The sequence below is a fragment of the Cryptomeria japonica genome, chromosome 3, assembly GCF_030272615.1.
Source record: "Cryptomeria japonica chromosome 3, Sugi_1.0, whole genome shotgun sequence".
NCBI classification, from domain to species: domain Eukaryota; kingdom Viridiplantae; phylum Streptophyta; class Pinopsida; order Cupressales; family Cupressaceae; genus Cryptomeria; species Cryptomeria japonica.
The window spans coordinates 283261419-283287096 of NC_081407.1; positions in this window are offsets into that span (position 1 = coordinate 283261419).

Here is a 25678-nt window from a genome sequence, read left to right on the forward strand (position 1 = left end):
CAAAAAGTAAACAAAAGAAATCAACTACTATTAAATTGATTATAAAACACTTTGGCCAAAGATTTATGCTGACTACCGACACGTAAATCAAGTGTCGAAGTTTACCTTTCCCTGTTACCCCATATTTGGCACCCACCCAATTATCATACATGATTTCACATGAAAGGAAAAGTACACTACCCCCTCACTGAAGGCTTTACTACTATTCCCAATTATTAATTTGAAAAATAACTTATAAATCTAAAAATTTCTTTCAATCACAAATAATTAAGTTTACCATACTTTTATTATCCAAACATTAACTAAACCCTAAAATTCCCCTTAACTATCATAAACCTCTTCAAAACATATTTTCCTAGTCTAACCCCCTCACTTATTAACCATACTATATGTTAATTGACAAATGAATATCAAGGATCATTACTTAGCTATTCCTATCTTTAAGTTCCAACAATCACTCAATCCTAATTATGCCTAAAAGAGGAAGACCTTTTAATACTGTTGTCATATAATATTAAGATTACTACCTTCTTTATTCACTCTAAAGCCAAGAAATTTTGGTTTTGTTACCTCTATTAAGATCATGCAGTCCTATTTTCATGATATGGCAAAGAGTAAACAAAAGAAATCAACTACTATTAAATTGATTATAAAACACTTTGGCCAAAGATTTATGTTGACTACCGACACGTAAATCAAGTGTCGAAGTTTACCTTTCCCTGTTACCCCATATTTGGCACCCACCCAATTATCATACATGATTTCACATGAAAGGAAAAGTACACTACCCCCTCACTGAAGGCTTTACTACTATTCCCAATTATTAATTTGAAAAATAACTTATAAATCTAAAAATTTCTTTCAATCACAAATAATTAAGTTTACCATACTTTTATTATCCAAACATTAACTAAACCCTAGAATTCCCCTTAACTCTCATAAACCTCTTCAAAACATATTTTCCTAATCTAACCCCCTCACTTATTAACCATACTATATGTTAATTGACAAATGAATATCAAGGATCATTACTTAGCTATTCCTATCTTTAAGTTCCAACAATCACTCAATCCTGATTATGCCTAAAAGAGGAAGACCTTTTAATACTGTTGTCGTATAATATTAGGATTACTACCTTCTTTATTCACTCTAAAGCCAAGAAATTTTGGTTTTGTTACCTCTATTAAGATCATGCAGTCCTATTTTCATGATATGGCAAAGAGTAAACAAAAGAAATCAAGTACTATTAAATTGATTATAAAACACTTTGGCCAAAGATTTATGCTGACTACCGACACGTAAATCAAGTGTCAAAGTTTACCTTTCCCTGTTACCCCATATTTGGCACCCACCCAATTATCATACATGATTTCACATGAAAGGAAAAGTACACTACCCCCTCACTGAAGGCTTTACTACTATTCCCAATTATTAATTTGAAAAATAACTTATAAATCTAAAAATTTCTTTCAATCACAAATAATTAAGTTTACCATACTTTTATTATCCAAACATTAACTAAACCCTATAATTCCCCTTAACTCTCATAAACCTCTTCAAAACATATTTTCCTAATCTAACCCCCTCACTTATTAACCATACTATATGTTAATTGACAAATGAATATCAAGGATCATTACTTAGCTATCCCTATCTTTAAGTTCCAACAATCACTCAATCCTGATTATGCCTAAAAGAGGAAGACCTTTTAATACTGTTGTCGTATAATATTAAGATTACTACCTTCTTTATTCACTCTAAAGCCAGGAAATTTTGGTTTTGTTACCTCTATTACCTACACATTTATATTCTTTGTCTATTTAATATTAATATTCATAATTGCAGAAAGAAAGAAAGGATAGGATCTCAGTTTAACCACACATTTATCCAAAGATATCTATGTTCGCAAATAATTATTTTAACATACAAACCCATCTTATTTTAGTCACAAATAGATAAAAGAAAATTTCGTTGAATTCGAATTGTTTATTACTGTATTCGATTTGTCGAACTGTACTAGTTAAATGAATTTAGTGGTTTACCTAAGATTGAATCTAATGAAATATGAATGCTTGAAAGGAAAAAAAAAATTGGCCTCTGAAAGTTGATCTTTCGTGTCTTCTCGCTATTCATAGGCAGATCTAGAAAACGATCTCTTTATACAAAGCATTAAGGTTATTTTTTCCCAGTTCCCAACAGTTTGATGAGGGAATTACATGAAACATATACTACCCAAGGTTATGCATTCACAGAGACAGAGAATTATAATACCAACTTACAAGGATTTGATTTGGTAAACTAAAGAAAAGATCGCTTAACACTAGGGAGGTCCGATTATATATATGTGTGTGTGTGTGTGTGTGTGTGCGCGCGCGCTAGGTTTTGTAGAGAATATGTTTTGGTACAGCTGAAATTGAGTGATCTCAAGGCTTAAACGGGAGAATAAGAAAATTTCTCTTTCTTAGCGATATAAACTTCATTGAAGAAGGAAAAAATTTAAGCCTGATACAATTAGTATTAACATAAACCGATGGCAATTGTATTGTGCCAAATCTAAGTAACTCATGTCTTTACACGCCTTGTTAGACCTGTTTGACTCCCCTTTTTTTAACATGGATTACACAATATAATACATCTTGTTGTCTAATGGAATTTGTGTCTCTCATCTCTTTTTCATGGATCAGTTAGCATAGCACAACTTCCTAGTTAGTAGAATCCATTACACAATAATGAATCACCCAACATAATGCACCTTGTTGGCTAGTGGCATTCATGGTTCAAATTTCCCCATGGACCCATAACATAACATACCTTACTAGTTGTTGGATCATGATATCTTGTCTCATCAATTGGTGTATGCTTCTTGCTCTTTCTATAAGACTACTTGTGCTCTTGAAATAACATTTTGAGAATGATATAAGTGGTTGGGACAAATTTTTTTATCGAGGTCTCTTTAATTAGTTGAATTGAAGCCTTTGTTTTTAGTACTAACCCCTATTGTGTGTGTGTTTTGTGTGCCTTTGTCTCCCTTTTTTTTCTTTGCTAGATTGTCTTGTGTTTTGTATGTCCTTGGATGTTGTTGTCTAAGTTAAGATCCTAAGCTTGGGGGATTGTTCTCTCAAACTTAGTGACATCTTATCTTTTGTTAGCCTTTCTCCTAGTCATTGTCTCTCTCTCTCTCCCTGTCTACTTTATTATGACTAAAGTATTTCATACTCTTGCTAAAGTGGGGGCTAAATGTAGTATCGTAAATTGTAACCCCTTATAATTTCACACTCCTTTTTGGGCTCTTGCTTTATTGTGCCCTCTCGTAGTCTAGTTTCAACCTATTTTTGGCCTTATCACTACCAAATTATCATCATATGCTTATTTTGTGACCAAATTATATATCCTAGACCTATGCACTCTACATCTTCCCTTGTCTCACCCTTTTTGGGTGGACTATGACACCTAGCGCCATAGTCTTGTTGGAATAGGGTGCCTAGCATCATAGTACCCTGAAATAGGCCCAAAATCAAACATGTTGGTTCTTGCCACTTGTTATCTTTTTCCCATATTTAAACATGTTAATTGGAAGTTGGCCTAATTTATGAAATACTATGTGATCCCTATACAAAGGCATCTTTCCTATTTCATTTCATCCCACAAAAACATTAAGCATTAATGAGATAACATCCTAGAACAAGCATCATGAGTGAATATCTTTAGACTTGAGCATTATGGAGCAACAAGCTACAACAACATACATACAAGTGTGTTTTCATGATTGGTCTTATCTTGTCATGTCATGTTATTGCATCAACCTTTGAGGGTCTTATCTAAAGAGAATTGCATCATAACCATAATCAATCTTGAGATAATATCAATTCAATTCAACATTTCCTTTTAGATTTATCCTCTACCCTACTAGGGATAAGCCTTCTTTTCTAATAATCATTTTTGTAGTGGAGGTTAATTCCTACCTGAGGTTTGACTTAAACCTCTATATATCCCAATAAATTTCCCCCCTTTTTTGTGTGTAGATTAAAGATCCAACAACAAAGAGTTCTTGATTCACAAAGTGCATATAGAGACAAAGTTCTAGAATCTAAATAGGTAGAAACCCTTGGTCTATGGAGCAAGTGATCAACACTTCTTTGCTAAAATTTTGGGAGAATGATCTACAAAGAACATTGATCCAAAATCCATATATTACAACTAAAGAAAACATCTTTAGTCTAGGGAACCTCACTCTATAGACTGACACGTTTGTCTTTTTATCCCATTTCCAGATCTAGTCTCATATTTTGTATTTTATGTCAAGAGGTGCAACCTATAGTGGTAGCATGGGGTGAGTGTAATGGCACGAGTGTGTTAAAAAATTGTTAAAATAAAACTTCAAACTAAATTTTTTAATTAAAAGTCATACCTTTTTGAACCAATAAAGTAAATAGTCATAATATTTCAAACCAAAATAATTAAATAAATAGCAAGTGGAAAAAGAAAGGTAGATATGTAACTTTGAAAATAATTATTTCCAAGAGTAGAATAAAGGTGCAAAGAATTGAGGGAATAAATTATAGAGAGTCGAATAAATTGAGGAGGAGAAATAAATAATATTCAAGAGCACAAGTCATATTTATTTTTTCTTAAAAACTTTATATTATTATAACATTTAATATTATAATTTAGTTTTTATTTTAAGATTCTTCAAAAAAATTAATATTGTACAAATTATTTTTAATTTTAAGATTCTACTTGATTCTTTTTTCTTAAAAATATTATATTATATAAAATATTTAATCTTGTAATTTAAAACTTATTTTAAGTTTCTCCTCAAATATCTAGACAAATAATAAATACATTTTAAACAAAATAAATGTTTGACTATAATCTTTTTTTTATTAGTAAGGGGTTGAAGTTGTTAATGCTTTTGACTTCAGAGCTATGAACTAGTGAGGCCACATTTTTGAGGGACCTCATCCTCAGAGATGTTTTTTGTACTTTGTTGCACATGCATGGCAACTCACCCTTATCTCTCCACTGCCTCACACAAAGTGAAACCTTATGCAGGTGTCACCTTATCTCTCCATTGTTGTGTGCAGTTATCTCCTTATCTCTCCACGGTGGCAATACTCTCTCTTTATAAATCTTGTTTGTTGCCACCACAACCATATTCTCTACTGCTACAACTACCTCCATGATGGTTGTCATCGCCACCGCCACATGTCTTTGGTGTCGAGGGCATTTGCAAGGTGAAAGGAATAGATTTTGAACTCATGACCACCTAATCAACAAGGCTCATGACTTGCCGTCATGCTACAGGGTCATCCCCAAATTTTTTTACTATAATTAAAATTAAAATTATATTTAAATTAAATAAAATGGAACTTTTATATATAATGGTTATGTTTAGTGCACAAATTTTTACAAAAAAATTACTATACTTAATCATATATTTCATTATGTTGTTTTTTAATAAATAGTTTAGAAAAATTAATATTAATTTTAATTATATCTAAAAATTAAATGTGTAATATATTTCAATTAAACATACAGATATATGTTTGGAAAGTGAAACTTGGATGCAAGGCATGTAGGAAGAGATGACAACTTTGGATAGTTGTGACCAAGGGCTACTCCTAGAGAGGGAGTTGATTTCATTGAAATATTATCTCATGTTCTTAAGCTAGTCTCTATTAGGTTCCTATTATCTATTGCTACTGCTTGTGATATTGAAATTGAGCAAATGGATTTTAAAACTGTTTTCTTACATGGGGATGTTCAAGAAGATATTTATATGTGACAACTTGATGATTTTATTGAGAAAGGAAAAGAGAACTTGGCTTGCAAGTTAAAGCAGTCATTGCATAGTTTGAAACAATCTCCCACTTGATGTGGTACTGGAAGTTTGATGCATTTTCTTTAAAATTGGAATATGTTAGAAGTGAAGAGGATCACTATGTTTATATAAGGTTATTGATGATTAGTTACTAATTATTGTCTTGTATGCCAATGACATGTTTATTGGTAACAACAACATGATGATTAGAGAGATGAAAACTCAACTTTCTAGCATGTTTGATATGAAGGATTTTGGGGTTGCTAGATGTATTCTTGGTGTGGAAATCAATAGGGATTAGGTTTGCATAAAGATTTGGTAAAATTAGATTAAGTATGTTGATACCATTTTGTAGAGATTTAAACTTCATGACTGTAAACTAGTAAGTATTCCATTTTCCATTGGTACTATGTTGAGTTTAGACATGTGTCCTAATTCTAATAATGATATTGACGAAATTTCTAATGTTCCTTATGCTAGTGCAGTTGGTAATTTAATGTATGCAATGATTTGTACTGGACCAAATATAGCCTAAGCAGTGGGAGTTATAAGCAGGTTTATGTCTAACCTAGGTAAAGAACATTGAACTTTTGTTAAAAGGGTATTAAGGTACTTGTGAGGTACTTCTAATTATTTTTTGGTTTATCATGGTACTAATGATGTGGAAAATTCATTAGGCACGTAGGGAATTCATTGATACAAATTGGGAAAGTGACTTAGATAATTGAATGTCCACTAGTGGCTATGTGTTTACTTTCTTTAGAGATGCAATGAGTGTTGGCAACAAAGCAGTAGGAAAATTGAGAGGGGGGGGGGGGTGAATCAATTTTCACCAAACTCAGCCAAATTAACCTTAACTTCATATTTGATCATGAACAACAATAATAGAAATAATCACCATATCAACAACACACATAACACATAGACTTTTGATGTGGAAAACTCGGTTAAGGGAAAAACCATGGTGGGAACCTACCCACAATAAGATGATACTCTACAGTAATATGTGTAAATATTACGATGGGGAATGCACATGCATTTAGACACATTTCCTAGAGATCATTTCTCAAAACAACAAAGGGCTACAACCCTGGGAAGGCTCACTGCCTTACAAAGAACAAACAACAATCCAGATTACATGAATTGAAAGAATAGCATCTCCAAATGCTTGATTACAGTTCTGGTTAAGCACACTATCTGCACATCAACACTTCTTTGTTCTTCCACACTTCTGAATGATAGATTCGCTTGTTCACACATACAATACTATCATATCATAAACACAACCGCAAACACCCAACTTACATGATTACAATACCTATTTATACAAACCATCAACCTTAACCTCAAGGTCGGCTCAACACATAAGACCTAATTAAAAAATTACATCACATGATATATATATATATATTCATAACCGGACCAATACAATGTCAGCAAGGACATATCATGGACCCAAATCAAATCCTTGAACACAACACCATCAAATAATTTGCCAAGATCATCTGCAACACGCTAAACCACCAAATATGTCGCATAACATGAAGAATAACACTAGACCAATAAAGTCTTCAATAATGAGCACCACGATCAACGTGGACCACCAAAATTCATAGGACATGATCAAAGAACAACAACAAGCAATATGAATTCCACCACAATAACTCAGATAACAAGAATCATCATTAACATCATCACTGGAGCTTAAGAACATCAATTGAAAAACTGAAAGGTACGCTTGTGAAGTTGCAAATCATGAACCATACGATTTGAGGACACACATGAATGTCCCAAACACTCTCCAAAATCCACAACTCAAGATATCATCATTCTGGAGAAAACCAATCTAGAACCGAACCAACAAAAAAACCAACCACTACACTGGATCACATAACTTGATCAAATATCCTTCCAAAACACTCGAGCTCATATTGAATCAACCAGAGATAAGTATCTCAAAACCCAATAAACCGCACCAGCACATCTGCAACAAATCACCCAAACCAACTCTCTGCAGCCAACTAATTTTCTGCAACACAGGAATATGTTGACATCAATGACAACAACACATTCCAACAACTCTAATATCCAACAATATCCCCCTTTGGTATTGATGGCAACATATGAATGTGAAAAATAGTCAATGCAAAGAAAGAAATCAACTCCAACAATCTCCCTCAAAATCACAAGTATCAACTCCCCCTTAGACAAACAACTCAAAAATACAATTTCATGGTTTTTCACATGCATATCTCCCCCTTTATAGCAATGCCAAAGACACATGCAAATCAATATTCTCTCTCTCTGATAATATCTCCCTCTTACATACCCAAACAATTCTGAACAACTAAATCACACATTGACTACTCCCCCAGAGCAACAACACCCACACATCAATCCAGATAACAGGATAAGACAATGAAGTCCATTGGATCGATGCAACTCAATGCATATAGTTCATAGGAGGAGGGGAAATCACCCATAACTTCTCTCTCATTTATACAAATGTATTTGTGGGCAAAGGCTTAATAAATATATTTATAATTTGTTCCTTTGTAGATACATACTCTAATCTAACTTCCTTGTCATTCACTTTCTCCCTCAAGAAATGACACTTGATTGATATATGCTTTGTCTTAGAATGCAACACTAGATTCTTAGAGATATTGATAGCACTAGAGTTGTCACAATATATAACAATAGGCTCATTATAAATAACTCTAATATCCTTCGGTATTTTCTTCATCCAAAGTACCTGAGTACAATTTCTAGCAGCAACAATGTATTCATCTTTTGCAATAGATAAAGAAATAGAATCTTGCTTCTTACTTGTCCAGGAAACCAACTTCTTTCCCAAAAATAATGCTCCATCGATAGTGCTCTTCTGGTCATCAACATCACCTACCCAATCAACATCAGTATAAGCATTTAAAGTGAAATCATCATACTTCAAGTACTACAAACCGTAATCAATTGTTCCCTTCAAGTATCTAATATCCTCTTTATAGTAGTAACATGAATTTCCTTAAGATCAACTTGAAATCTTGGAACAAGGCATACAACATTCATAATGTGAGGTCTAGTCTAAGTCAAATATAACAGTCCACCAATCATAGATCTATACATGGTCTAATTAGCCTTCGAAGATTCATCATCTTTTGTCATCTTACATCTAGTCACCATAGGAGTTCCAACAAGTTTAGAATCATCCAACCCAAACTTCTTTAGCAATTCTTTCGCATACTTAGACTGAGATATGAAAATACCTTTATCAGTCAATGTAATTTGCAATCCCAAAAAGAATTTCATCACCTATCATAGACATTTCAAATTCTTTTTGCATATCATCAACAAACCTCTTACTCAAATCATCTCCTCCAAAAATAATGTCATCAACAAAGACTTCAACAATCAAAATATTATAATTATCAATCTTGAAGTACAAATTACTATTAGCAGTACCTTTACATAATCCCAACTTCATCAAATATTTGTCCAATCTAGCATACCAAGCTCTAGGGGCTTGCTTAAGTCCATACAATGCTTTCTTCAATCTGCATACCATGTCTTCTTTATCTGTCAATGAAAACCCATTTAGTTTATCAATGTAGACTTCCTCTTCCAATTCACCCTTCAAAAAAGGTTGACTTCACATCCATTTGATATACCTTGAATTTCTTATGAGCAACATATGCAAGAAATAGTCTAACAACTTTAATTCTAGCTACTGGAGCAAAAGTCTCCTCAAAATCAATACCTTCCATTTGTGAATATCCCTTACATAATAGTCTTGCTTTATTTCTAACAACTTCTCCATCTTTGTTAAGCTTATTCCGGAATACCCATTTAGTACCAATTACATTCTTGTCCTTAGGTCTCAGAACAAGTTCCAATATTTTGTTCTTCTCAATCTTATCTAACTCTTCTTCCATAGCTTTTACCTAATTTTCATCTTTACAAGCTTCAACAACATCTTTAGGCTCAATTTTAGAAATCAAACATGTCTCTTCAGTAGCAATTCTTCTCTTAGTCATTACACCTTTATTTTTATCACTAATGATCTGATTCTCTGAATGGTTTCATCTTACATACCTTGGGGTCTTTTGATTATTTTGATTTTCAGGCTCTTGAACTTCTTCACTGGCAGAAACATCTGCATTCACTATCTCTACCAGATCACTCTGCATCATTCTTAGACTCTATACTTGCTTTGCAATAATATCTTGATCATCAAACTTATATTTGCATGCTCTGATTTGCTTCTCATGATTCTCATCAACCTTCACATTCACACTTTCTACTATCTTTCTTAGTCTCTTGTTTCAACACCAGTAGGCTTTGCTCTTAGAAGAATATCCCAAAAAGATTCCTTAATCACATCTTGCATCAAATTTTCCTATATCGTCATCTCTTTTGATATAAAATTTGCTTCCAGAGATTCTGAAATATCTAACTTTAGGAACATGAACAAACCATAACTCATAAGGGGTCTTACCAGAATCACCTTTTATATGAACCTGATTGAATGTTTATACAACAGTGCTAACAACTTCTCTCCAATAGATATGCAGAACATTCCCTTCAATAATCATCATTCTAATAGCATCCAAAATAGTTCCATTCTTCCTTTCAACAACTCCATTCTACTGAGGGGTTCTCAAAGTAGATAATTGTCTCCTGATTCCATGCTCTTCACAAAAAGAATTAAACTCATTAGAAATGAATTCATCTCCTTTGTCAGACCTTAGGCACCTTAGCTTCAATCCTATCTCTATCTCCACTTTAGCTTTGAATATTTTGAATTTCTTCAGCGCTTCAGATTTCTCCCTTAGAAAAGTGACCCACATCATCCTAGAATAGTCATCAATCAACAACATAAAGTATTTGTCTCCCTACAAGCTTCTTACTCTAGAAGGTCCAAATAAATTAGTATGTAAAAGATCTAATAACCCATTAGATGTATATGGTTCTCTCTTGAATGAAATTCTTGTTTGCTTTCCCAATTGACATTCTTTTCATACCAGATTAGTAGGCTTCACTATCTTAGGCATATCTCTAACAACTTGAGTAGAACTAATCTTAATCATGCAATCAAAGTTAACATGACACATTCTTCTATGCCATAACCAACTCTCATCAATCTGAGCAATCAAGCAAATTTTCTCACCAACATTCAAATGAAAGATACAACTTTAGTTTTAGTACTTGATGCAATCTCTATACCAAAACTATTCAAGATCTTACATTTCCCATTCTTTAATTGTAAATCATATCCCTTATCAACCATTTTTCCAACACTCAAATATTATGCTTCAAACCTTCAACATATAAAACATCATTAGTGTTATTCTTACCATCAAGAGAAATATAACCTCTACCACAGATTACACAAGCTTTATTGTCTCCAAATCTCACTACATTGCCATCATACTTCTCCATACTCACAAATTTACCTTTATCACCTGTCATATGATGTGAACAACCACTGTCAATTACCCATTCATCTTTCTCGTCAATTTTAGCAGCCAAAGCTTTCTCTTCAACAATACGGTTTGTAGAATCAACAGGTACCAGATCATCTTCCTTGATAGAAATGAACACAAATTCATCTTCAAAATTCCTTTTCTCAAACTCCTCATCTGTTACACCTTCATCAGCAGCATAATAACATTTCTTCTGATATCTTTACTTTAGGTTAGGCTTGTAAGGCTTATCATACTTTGACACTTTCTCTGCTCTCTCGGGACACCTAGAAGCAAAATGACCAATCTTATTGCATGATTTTTTTTTCAAAGGTAACTTCCCTTTATACTTACTGACTCTCGTAGGCAATCTTCTAGCAATAAGTGCTTAAAGCTCTTCCAATTCTCTCTCATGTTCTTCCATCTCTCTCATTTCTCTTTCATATTTGGACACCCTAGTTGAACTTTCTCTCGGATCATACTTCTGCTTCCAGGATACAGTAGCTTTAAATGTAGTCTTAGTCTTACCATGTGATTCACCAAGTTAAATCAATTCAAAAGCAACAAGCTAACCAACCAACATATCTCTTGTCACAATTGTCACAATCTGGATCTCATCAATAGCATCAACTTTATGTTTATAAGCAAGAGACAAAGATCTCAACACTTTAGCTACAATCTCATCTTCTTATAAAACTCCATTGGTACATCTGATGTTTAGCACATGATCATTCACTTTAGCCATAAATGATGTAATATTCTCATCTTCTTCCATTCTCAACAAGTCATACTTTCCTTTCAAGCTCTGTAATTTAACAACTTTCACGTGTTTATCTCCTTCATATAGGGTTTCTAGCTTCTTCCAAATCTCATGTGCAGTCTGTAATCCCATCACATTAGGGTAAGTGCACAAAGATGGTGGTAAAAAAGGGGGGTATACGTGGACACTTTATTTCTGAAATCAGGTGAACCTCAACTTGGAGGTTAAATTTGAAAGTCATCCACTCAAGATATGAAGATAATCGAAGAACAAATATTGTAGTACTTTGAATCTAGTTTCCAAAATACTAAACTTTTTCAAAATTGGATAAGATTAATGGGGTTGAATCCTTTGCGCACGAAAAACAAGCTCTGATTTTTAAAAAAAAACATAACATAGTGTTTGACGTGAGCATCAAAAAAGTCATAGTTAGATTTAGTATTTTGACAAATCCTTTGGCAGAAAGATAGTTAAGAGTGAGCACTAGAAGTTGTGTATTTTTATGTAATTTTTTGTTGAGTTTTTTTTAATGATTTTTCCAATCGAGCACATCCTAAAAATTAGGTACTTGTTCGTGTGTGAAGCACAACTTGCACTAAAAAAATTGAAAATACAATTTTATTTTATTGAAATTGTAAAGAATCAAGTACACTACAATAATATATAAACTTTTTAAAATTTGGATAAGTAGATCAAAAGTTATTAAAAAAATGGTACATGTATGTCTATGAGAATTATGCAGACACTGGTAAAAAAAATTCAATAATAATATGTTATTGTTGTTCAAATTTATAAAAAATTATATGGTTAGAAAGCTCAGAAGATGGGTGAAAATATGGTAACAATTTTAGAAATACCCACTTGATGAAGTGTAAACCTAATTATGACAAAGTCAAGAAACCAAGTTGATAAAATAAAACACGTCAAAAAGGAGGGAAATGGAGGGAAATCAAACTTCCAACCCGTAGCTTTGTCATCTAGGCCTATTTCCAATCCGAAACAGTCAAAAGCATGTACAGGGTACTTATGGTATAAGAAGTGCATATGTGTTGTCTTTACTATAAACAACACGTACGCGGTAATAAAGCTAAAATAGCGCATACACGCTACTTTTGTTTAAAATTTAGGTGTGTATAATATGTGTATATACATATAATATATAATATACATATAATATAATATATAATATATATATACATATATACATACATATATACACACACACACACATATATATTATATATATATATAATAATATATAATATATTAAGTATATATATACATGCATATGTATATTGTCTCCTTCTCTCCCCCTCTCTCTCTCTCTCTCTCCCTCTACCTCTCTCTCCCTCTCTCCCCTTCTCCCTTCCTCCATACCCCATCCCTCTCTCTCTTCTTCTCTCCCTCCCCACTCTTTCTCTCTCCCTACCCCCTTTATCTCCCTTACTTTATATTGTTGTATTGCAATTAGGTTTGCCATGTAGTGGTCACCATTTGGATGAACAATAGACCTAATAATCCCAAGGTCCACAGTTTGAGCTCGATAGGCTATTCTTTCCTTGATAGAACTAGCATTTGACTCGATGTACAAAACCCATTGTGCATCATCCCTCCACCACACTCCTCATGTGGTGGGCTTTGGGTAATTTGTGGTAATGCACATTTTTTCTTCCTATTTTGCTCCCTTGCAATTCTTATAATACTAAGTGGTTTCCAAACTCATGGTCTGGGTATCATTTTATAGCCATACCAAGGAAATAAATTCCATTGCATTTAACTATCTTATTAGCTTATGAAGTAAGATTGATTTGATAGGATACAATTTGATTTATCTCTCTCTCTCTCTCTCCCCTTATCCCTTCCTCCATACCCCATCCCTCTCTCTCTTATTCTCTCCCTTCCCACTCTTTCTCTCTCCCTACCCCCTTTATCTCCCTTACTTTATATTGTTGTATTGCAATTAGGTCTGCCATGTAGTGGTCACCATTTGGATGAACAATAGACCTAATAATCCCAAGGTCCATAGTTTGAGCTCAAGAGGCTATGATTTCCTTGATAGACTTAGCATTTGACTTAGTGTACAAAACCCATTGTGCATCATCCCTCTCCCTCTCCCTCTCCCTCTCCCTCTCTCTCTCTCTCTCTCTCTCTCTCTCTCTCTCTCTCTCTCTCTCTCTCTCTCTCCCCCTCTCCCCCCCTCTCTCTCCCTCCTGCTCCCTCCCCCTCTCCCTCTCCTTTCCCCTCTCCCTCTCCCTCCCTCCCTTTTCCTTCACATTTTCTTTACTACAAATAGTGTGTATGGGGTATTGAGCCTATTAGTTTGCTGCTCTGCCATAACATTTTTAAGGCCTAGGAGCACATATGCAATATTGATGAGTTCTAAGCGCATACAGGGTGCAAAATAAATACTGTTGGGCTTGCAAAAATTTTAGGGACTAACAATGCGTACACAGTTATTAATAGACTGCGGTATTTAGACATATTTTTAGTTGCCCAAGAGCCTCAACAACCTCAAAAGAAGTTTTTGAGGTCATTGAAGGCCCCACTGCAACTGTGTCTACACTTGTGTCACTGTATTATACATAGAAGTAAGTGAAGTTTTTGTTTTTGCATGATTTCAAATGATTGAATTGTTGTTCTTATTAGTTTTGTCAATATTATTGTGATTGATTAATAGTTTTGATTCAAGAAAATAATTGTAAGATGCATATTTATGGTTATTTGATTGTTTATGAGCTTTTACTTACATATATATGTAAAATGATTCTATTTAGGACAATTGATATCAATCATGGGAAAGAACAAGAGAGGAATGATGGAACAATGAGAGGTTGAAAAGGAACGACAAAGGCATCGTATGAAGAAATTACATGGCATAAGAACAATGGGACAAGAAGGTATGCCATACTCAACATCTCAATTCGATTTACCAAACGAACATAATGCACCTAATGCAATTGAAGAAGAGACATTTGATTTACCGTATGAACCTAATGCAATTGAAGAAGAGACCACATTGAATAATCAATTAAATGATGAACATACACCTGCTCTATTTGATGAATTGAATGTACACAATGCACGCAATGCACTGATGTTAACACCTCCTAGAATCATTCGTAGGAAACCAAAGTATCTAATTGGCATTGATGAGAATATATTGAAGCCAATGCCTGATAAATTGACTGAACGAACTTGTAGGACAATGGTTAAAAGAATATGGAAAAACTATTTTGAAAACTTAAATCAAACCACAAGATGTCAATTAATTGTTCAAATGATTAAAAATTTGAATTTTAGAGAGAATGAAAATTATAGGCCTAAGATCATCCGAAAGTAACAACGAAAGAACTATTGCGAGAAATTTATTTAATGCATATCAATCTATTGGTTCAAAATCACATACTAAAGATGCTAATGTTACTCGACGTGTCATTACATCAACCATAATGAGCAAGAAAATAAAAAATATATCATTTGATAAGCAAAACAAGTAAGTCATTAAACATTAGTAGAACAACATTAAGTAAAGCAAATTACATAGGTGGGAAAAAATAGAGGAACCTAACAATAATTCTCTTTGGGCATTCTTGGGTAGACTACCATGCAAAGACAAGGTTGTTGTTGATGCACTAAGAACATTAATCAAAATTTTTTGGCATGACAACACAAGAGTTTCACCCAACCAAAGAGATGTTGTTAGAAGGCGAATCGGGCCTACAAATTGTGAGCCACATGCCAAATACTATTTGGATATGACTCAAACAAAATTTTATGAAAGATTCCTTGAAAAGTTTCCTCAAATAAGAATTTCTTAGAGATTTTTTGAAATGGCAAAACTTTTTTATATTAAGATTAATCATGTACGCACCATGTGTTTTTGTAGGATGCATATTGAATTTTCCATGCACTATGATATTTTTTGTCATATTTGTTCTACTTTACACACTAACGATGTTTTGCAGGAATGCAATATACAAGCACCTCCTAAGTCGGTAAGAGAATTTATTTCAAGTGTGCTATGTAATAGACATGATGGTTGCATTTATTATAAGATGCCTTGTTTGGAAGGTTCTTGTGCTATATGTGGTGGTTTGCAACGTTTACCAAGATCTGTACATTTGGAGAGCACACGTGAAATTGGTAGGAAACTAGTTTCTTTCAAAATACAAGACAATCACATATGGAGTTAAAGATGGAAAAGATTTGAAGAGATGTGAGTTAGTGAAAAATGATATATGTTAGAGTAATATTTTATTAGCTAATAATTATTTAGTTAATTATTAGTCTATTATACTCTATGCTTAAGCTAAACTTAGGAATCTTATAATTCTTTAGGGTTTCGAGTATCTTTTTATAAGGATTCTCTCTTTGTATTTTCATAACAACTGTAATTATTGAATTTCATTCTTGTTACACAATCAATATGACTTCTCTTTTCTGGATCTCTGAATTCTGGCCTCCATAGCTTTTTTGCTTCTCTCTTTCTGTGACAACTTTGCATGCAGGTGATCTTTGGGAGCTGTAGAGTTGATTTTTTCTCAACTCCAATAATATATGTGTAGCTAAATTTATGAAAATGTTTCAAGAGAAACTAGTTTATGAGTACATAATGCATACACATAGAGCTCGATGGTTAGATGAGAAATTCAAGTTATGTAAGGACACATTTCCTCTTGACACCATTGTCTCTATTGTTGATTTTGCTCAAAATTATACACTACAACCTCAAAATGAAGTGCAATCTATGTATTATCATTCTACACAAGTTTCTATTTTTGCACACAACATTCATGCATGCAGATGATAGCACAAAGGAGGATAGAAAGGTTGTAAGAGAGTATCACTTCTACATAAGTGATGATCATACTCATTCATCGGAGTTTATACAAGGATGCTTTAAAGTTTTCTATGATAATTTAAAGGAAAGAAACATACAATACAACCGACACTTAATATGGTTAGATAATTGCACCGCATAATTGAATAATGCAAGGATGTTTTATTGATTGACAAGGATGCATATGACAAGCGATGTACAACATTTTTGAAATTTAATTGAGGATGGACATGGTAAGGGAGAGCACGATGGTGCAGGAGCATGTGTAAAAAGAGCCTTAGCTAGAGAAGAATTCAAGTATGAAGGTGGCATTAAGTTGATAGATGCAGAAACAATTGTGCGATGGTGTAACTCTATGATGGGTCTAGGTAATCTAGGTACATCAATGGTTTGTAGATATTTTTGGTTGATCATTGAATCTAACATTGAAAACAATCTAAATTGTTGTACAATTGCAGGATCGAGTGACATGCACTCATTTATGAGTTCAAATGCAAGTTCACTAGTAATTTATATGAGACAGATGGTATGTTTTTTTCTCTGCATGCATGTATTGTTTGTGGGAAGAATGTGAATCACAAGAGTGGGTTGATAAATGGTCTTGTAGACCGTTGGTTCCCATTGATACATATCAAATTTTCAAAGTACTACAATTGAGCTAGATGGAGACATCAGTGGATTTTGACCATGTATCCGACCTAGTGGATTTAGTCGATTTTTTTAGTTAATTTTTTTGCAAGTATTCTTTTTGGTTCATTTTGTTGTACATCGCACTTTATTTTTGGTATTAATTATCACTTTATAAAATGCAGGTCATGTGTATGCAGTTTTTGCATAAGAGAACAATGAAGAAGGTGATAGTTCTGATAATTAAAGATAAGTATATATGCCAAGCTAATAAGATGAGAGGGGGAGGTGAATCATACAAACTTAATCTTCCATAAAAACATTAAATTCAACCTCGGTAACATATACTTCAGTAATATAACTAAAACTGCTAAACATGCAAACTCAAAACCATATAAACATCATAACACTCATAACACCAGATTTAACATGGAAACCCAAATAGGGAAAAACCACTGTGGGATTTCAGACCCACTAAGAAATATACTCTTCTAGAGTATGCTTAGTTAAAAGCAAATCCTGTTAAAGATTACAAACACATTGCTAGATGTGACCCGGTTAAGGGATTTCCCTCAGATCTATTAGGATCTTCACCTTGTTAGAAGTGACCTTGTTAAAGGATTCCAAACACTCAATCAGAATGTCACCTTGCTAGAGGGTTTACAAATAAGATTGTTAAGTCCACTCGATTAAGAGATTTTCTATCACTTCACAAAATAACAGTAATAAAAATCTATCTGCAACTTCACATCTAAAATGCTAAAGCAGATTCTTATTTGCTCAATACAATATAGACATAGAACTAATCTTGTCCATCTGCTGGGCTCTATACTCTGTTATTCAAAACAGATCTGCAAGCTTTTGTGCTTGGTAATCACTATGTAGCATCCCTGTGCATACACTTGCTTGCATACATTGTTTATCAACAGTTCCCTATTTATAAACAATTCGCCAACCACTTAATCTCCTTGATCACATTTCTCATGATCAATCATAGCCATCAGATCTTCAAACTTTGTCCAGGTTCAATGTATCCTTCGATCTAAAAATGTTTTACCCTGCCTCAAAACTTGCATACATTTCTTGGAACTTGTGCTAGGGTATTGCGGTTCAATCTAAGCTGTAGATCTTCCTACTGATTTTCCTTTGCCATAGATTCTTTAACAAACTTCATTCATGGCATACCAATCATTTAATCATAGCCAGCTCATCAGCTTCCTTCATTAAATAATGCATGTAAACATTTAACGTATTTTTTTATTACTCGGTTGGAACTTGGTAAATACTAAACTTCACTCGGTAGACATTCTACCTTCATTAATCAATAGCGATAACCTTAGGGTTTACCGACTAGGTTCCTTAGGGTTTACTGACTAGGTTCTTTGCTCGGTAACATAGTATAGTATTAACCTTTCAATCAATAACATATGTAGGATATCAAAACAATCTAATCATCATGATCTCATCATTGTCTAACTCGGTAATAGTTTCCCATTGAATAACTTATTTCTCCCCTTATTCATCATATTCTTTCTGTGTCTTTTACTGACATCTTTATACTCATCAAATCATACTTCTCAAGATATGGCAACATCATACTGAATTAGAAAATCAATTTATTGACATCAATGACAAAATAATAATATTAAGACAGTAAACATCCTTAATCAGTTTTATCCATAATCATCAACAACCTTCTCAATATCCTTATTGTAATGCCAACAATCTCCCCTTGTCTGTTATAATGCCAAATGCCAACAGAAGGAACATATTACTATATGTGTCATCGTGTTGAGCCTAAAAGAAAATTGACAACCACAGTCATTGACAGAGAGGGTATTGAGTACCCAATAGGGTTTGTTGTCGTGACAGGAACATGGCTTAGGAGATACCCTATCAAGAATTTTGATGTTTGGTTGTTCGAGGACTTTGAAACACACAGATATATTCTTCATTTCTCTAACCTTGTTGTTGCAACAAATATTCATTTGATGAAGTATCGTGGTAGACCTCATAACAAGATTTTAATATGAAAAGTTCATGAATCTGACCACGAGGCAATACTTGACACAATACGGGTTAGAGCCGATCCTGAAGGTTCACTTGATTGATTCTATAGTTCAGAGTAGAATGATTTTGAGAATTTTGTATATATTATCGACGAATTGTTCCATATTCATTTCTTGTATATATAAATGCCCATGAGTTGATTTGTACATGTTTAGGGACATAATTTTGTATATTTCAATGGAAATGAGTTGTTTTGTACATATTTAGATGCCAAATTTTGTACATTAAAATGGCGATGAGCTAAATCGCACATATTGTAATGTCAAATTTTGTATAAAAGCCCATGAGATGATTTGTAAGACATTTTTTTGTATATTCAAATAGCCAAGAGCTGATTTGACCATATTTAGAGGCAAATTTTTGAATAATATGTGACAATCTTTTGTGACTATTTTTTGTGTCTATGTTTTGTGACTATGTTTTGAGTTTATGTGATGTGAAAAGGTCAATCACAAGAATTCTTGATTCTTGTATAATCATGGAGAATTATTTGAGTCATTATCGGGTCATAGGAGTCATAGATTGAGTCTAGATACAATTTGAGCAAAAATTATCATTATTGTCAAAAAAGTTGTCAAAAAAGTTGTTAAGCAACTTCTACATTGCGTCGGTAGGGTATGGCTCTCGACGTTCTGATGCTTTTGGATGCATGAGAGGAGCATGCTTAGTGTAAACCTACCCACCCGGACATGTTCATGATGTTGGTTTGTGCACAAGATTAACCGAATCAATTCTAGCCTATCTTGCAACTTTGCATTGCATGCAACTAACGGTTTTTGTAGCAAATGAAAAAATGCTACCAATTGAAAATGGCTCCAAGTCGTCAGAAACCAAGATAGGATATTGTAGAGGAGCCTCACGCAACTCCACAGGTTCAAATGGATTGATCCTATGTATCCTGGGTTGGAAGAAACAGTTCGTCAAAGTGAAAAGAATTTAGACTCAGGGCACTTGAGAGATCGCGTCGGTAGGGTATGACTCTCGACATTTTGGCACTTTGGGATGCACAAGTGGAAAATTCCCAACATAAACCTACCCACCCAGACATGCTTGCGACATCGGTTTGTGCACAGGACAAACCGAATCAATTCTAGCCTATCTTGCAACTTTGCATTGCATGCAACTGATGGTTTTTGTAGCAAGCGAAAAAATGTTACCAATTTAAAATGGCTCCGAGGCATCAGAAAATGAGATAGGCCATTATATAGGAGTCTTGCATGACCCCACATGTTCAAACAAATTGATCATATGTGTTATGGATTGGAAGAAATAGTCCATCCAAGTTTGACAATTTTTTGGACTCACAACACTTGAGAGATCACGTCGGTAGGGTATGAATCTTGATGTTCCGGAGCTTTGGGATTCACAAGAGGAGAATAACTATCATAAACTTGCCCACTCGAATGTGCTTGTGATGTTGGTTTGTGCACAGGATGAACTGAATCAATTCTAGTCTATCTTTCAACTTTGCATTGCATGCAACTGATGGTTTTTGCAGCAAGCGAAAAAATGCTACCAATTAAAATCTGGCTTTGAGTCATCAAAAACTGAGATAAGCCATTGTAGAGGAGCCTCACGCAACCCCACAGATTCAAACAGATCGATCATATGTGTCCTTGATTGGAAGAAATAGTTTGTCAAAGTTTGATAATTTTTTGGACTCAGGGCACTTGAGAGATCGTGTTGGTAAGGTATGACTCTCGACGTTTCGATGCTTTGGGATGCATGAGAGGAGCATGCCTAGCATAAATCTTCCCACTTGGATGCACTCATAACATTGGTTTGTGCACATGACGAACATAATCGATTCTAGCCTATCTTGCAACTTTGACAACTTTGACAACAACTAAGCAACTTTGACAATAACTGAGCAACTTTTACATCTTTTATCCAAATGAAGCCAAACTTTGACAACTTTGATAACTTTGACAACTTTGACAACTTTAACGACAATTGAGAAACTTTGACAACAATTGAGCAACTTTTACATCTTTGATCCAAATGACCCCAAACACGAGAACCAAAATTTGACCATTGCGAGCATGAGGGTGCTCTAGCACCACACACATATTGTTGTTTATATCCAAATTGTCGATTTTTATTGTTTATATTCATATTGTTGATTACATAGGCAAATATTCATTTAAATTTATAAAAGGGAAGCCACCAAATACAACTAATACACAATAATGAACTGAATACAAGGACTTTTGTAGGGTTAATTCAACATTTTAGAAATTTTATCAAATCATATTCCACAATTGGAATGTTTTATATCATAGATTTTTGTTGCTTATATTCATATTGTTGAATACATAGGCAATGATCAATTGAATTTATAAAAGGGAAGCCACGGAATACAACAAATACATAATAATGAACTCAGTACACATTTATTGGATTGAATATCAACATTTATATATATATCAAAAAAAGGCATGTCTACCAAGTCAATACAAGTATTACAAAAATGTGGCATATGCCATGTCCAAATCGATATACAATAAAAATGTAGATTATATCTACATGTATTGGTCACTCTATGACCACAACTAACACTATATGATCCTAAACTTATGGTGGATCATCAAAATCGAGTCTCTTCGATACAATACCCGATTATGTAGATGGCTGCAAAATCACAATTCAAAAGCCAAGTTAGAATTCTTTTGTAGAAAATAGTTCATAATTAACAACATAACTATGTATTTGACTATAATTTCTTTGCAATTAAAATGTAGATCAACTCATCAGTTGATCTCAGATCTAATGTCTTCACTCTCCTCTCCTTGTCAGACTTAGGAGTTTTCTTGAAGACAAACTTAAAAGGATCCATGTTAAGGTCGAACTGCGAAGGGGGATATTGTAGATTAAATGTACAACTAATACAATGTACTAACATAAATACATCAAAAACACTTAAAAGATATAATATAGAGAACAATGACGTACCGGTGCCTGAGATGCTTCTCCAATGGACTGAGGATGACTCACCATCGATGGAGAAACTGTTGCTATTACCTATACAAAAAATGATCAAAGATTAAATACAATTAATATAATGATAAGTATTGTAGGTTAAAAACAATTAATGTAATATATCAAACAAAAGTGTACCAAATCCTAATATGCTTCTCTAGTGCATGGAGGAGGGCTCGCCATTGATGAAGTAGCTATGGATATTTCCTATATGAAAAAAATATAAGATTATAATTTATCATAGTTCACATGTACACGTGCATATAATCATGAAATCAAGAAAATAAAGTAGAGATACATACCTCCGCCCTCTCTCGATCCACAGGCAAATCAGGTGCATTCAACAAATCCTAATAGCTCAATGATCGTTGTACATGTAAAATTAAAAAAAACACTAATCAATCTACAAATCCCAACTAAGACAATTTCAATATTTTCAAATAATTGTACAACTAAAAATGTGTTCAATTACCTTCTTCCCACATTTTGGCATCTTCGAGGAATTCTTTTGCTTAGGACGAGGCCTAGACGCGAAGGGGGTACCCTAAAAAAACAAAATTAACATGAGATATTAGTACAGATAATATATTAAACATAATTTAAAAAATTTAAAATGAAATGAATTGCATATTCCATCAAAACAATACATAAAAAAGGATGTACAAAATATGATACCATATAGCCTTGTAGGCCAAAATCGATCATTGAGAGTGTAATGTCATGAATCTAGGACATTTGGTCCCCTGTCAACACCTACAAACCAAAAATTAGACCAAGCATTAAAGACAGTTAGTATATCTTGTATTTTTTTTTAATTCAAAATGTACTATTCTATTTTAACATGTTACAAAATTTATACCTCAGGCATCAAAGTTGCAGCTGTATTAATTGCAGGAGGAGTATGGGATACCACTAATGCATCCCGAAATACATATTATTTGTATCAATTTAAATCAATGTATAAATGAAAATTAATTTATGTAATTAAAAATTTAAAGTGACTGATAAATAAAATGTTATGAATTCAAATCAACACACCTATGTTTGCGGCTAATGGCCAAACAACATGTCCATCAACTCGTTTGTCAGCACCACATCCTTAGTAATGTGGGTCTAACATCTACTCCCGCAAATTGTGCACGAATGAGATGTGGATCCATCTGCAGTGACCTCATCATCTGTCCCTGTGCATATCCCCAAGCAACTAACACATATGCTAAATGGGATCTCTATCACCACCTAGAGCAACTGATGGTCATCATCTAGTACAAGAGGGTGTGCTAACTATGTCCCATGTTGGATGATGGCACCAGTCAATTTTGTGGCCACATGAAGAGTTTGTAGCTCCATCGACTCTTTTAGCTCTACTAGGACAACCTGATTCACCTTGGGTTTGGGTGCTAGGGGGTGATGACTCTCTAGGGCTACTCACCTATGCGCTCCAAGTTTATCTTGGGTAGAGCTGCCACCTCTACCATGGAACTCTCTCATGTCAAAATAGTTTGACCACACATTGAGGACAAACTCACAATATACTTTTCTCAAAAAATACAATGGCACCTCATAATTATTACAAGGTGGATCATCAAAGACCATCCACCACCTCTACCAAAAAAGGTTCTTCATCTGCACATTGGTACACAAATGTATGGGAAACCTCTTTGCATTAAGAGGTAACAACTCACCAGTTTTAGGATCAACAAAAAGGGCACATATTTGTTGTTCACTAATATTTTTTTTCACTCCCTCATATGATAACCCACTAGCATAGTATTGACGACACTGTAATGTCATAAAATTGCGACCCTAGCAATTTTTTACTGCATTAAGGTCCTTAGACATGCAAGTTAGAATCCTCTATTCTGATTAGAGACCAGAGATTGCTCAGCTTGCAGAAACAACTTCTTCCTTGGCCTCTGCATCACCCCATCTGCACTCTACCCTAGAGAAAGAGGTAGGATAGGGGCGTGGTGCTCCTATCCCTACCCTATTTTGGGGCAGGACCCTTCCTAGGGTAGTATTGTTGGTTGTGCATCGGGTAGGAAACTCCCCCGATGTTGGATCGTGAGGAAATTCAGATCCACTAACATGTATTTAAGGGGGAATTCATCCTCTCATTTGTATAAGTTAGATAGGTCGAAGTTGGATAGCTTCAAGTTGCATAAGCGATCAAGCATTCAAGCATTCTTTTCTAGCATTGAGCATTCTCAAGTCTCCCTTCAAGGCTAGGTGTTGCATTCAAGTCAAGGATTCAACCATTGAAGATGATATTGATTCCAACATACAATTCCACACAAGCATTTCTATCAACATTGCTACTACAACCTCCCTTGAGGTGATTTACAATTCAGTCTTTCATTTACAACTACTTGCAAGTACTTTCTTTCATTACTTGGTTAATTTCAAAACTGGGGTTTGACCTCAAGGTAAACCCCTAGTCTCAACCCATTTTCCTCTCTTTTTTGTGTGTAGGTTGTAGGTGCGCAACTGTACTTTCGGATTCAGGCTTCATTTGCAGAGGCGGAAAAACCCTTTTCGTTTCGCAAATTTTTTGGAGGACCGTGTACATTCCCGCCATGGTCCAAGCAACTTTTCCTCAAATTCATAAGGCGAATTTGTCTCGACATATTACTGCCAGATCTAGGTGCACAGCTTCATCCATATTCTGATCTCAAGTTATAATCAATTATTTGTCACTTTTTCACTACACAATTCAATCAATTTCCTTTCCATTTCAAACAAGGAAGAGGGGATCAACTTAACATTCCCAATTCATTCAGAATTCAATCTACCATCTTCATGTGGAGAGATTGAATCTAGTGAATTGTCCTCTCCTCTTCCTAATGTACCATGGTGAAAAGTGTTTGAAGGGTAATCAATAGCGAAACTCTCATCTCTCTTTGAGTGAAAGGGTAGTTTCCTTCTTGATCTATCATTCACCTTTTTCCCACCATTGCATTTTGGTGAACCCGACGTGAAGCATGCTTTCCTTGGAACAACATTGCATTTTTTCATTTACAAGTTTCAAATTTCTACAAACTTAGTGGTTAAAACATTAAAAACCCTGGTTTTTAATTAAAACTGAACTTGTGATTTGTAAAAATTGCTTGTGGTAATCT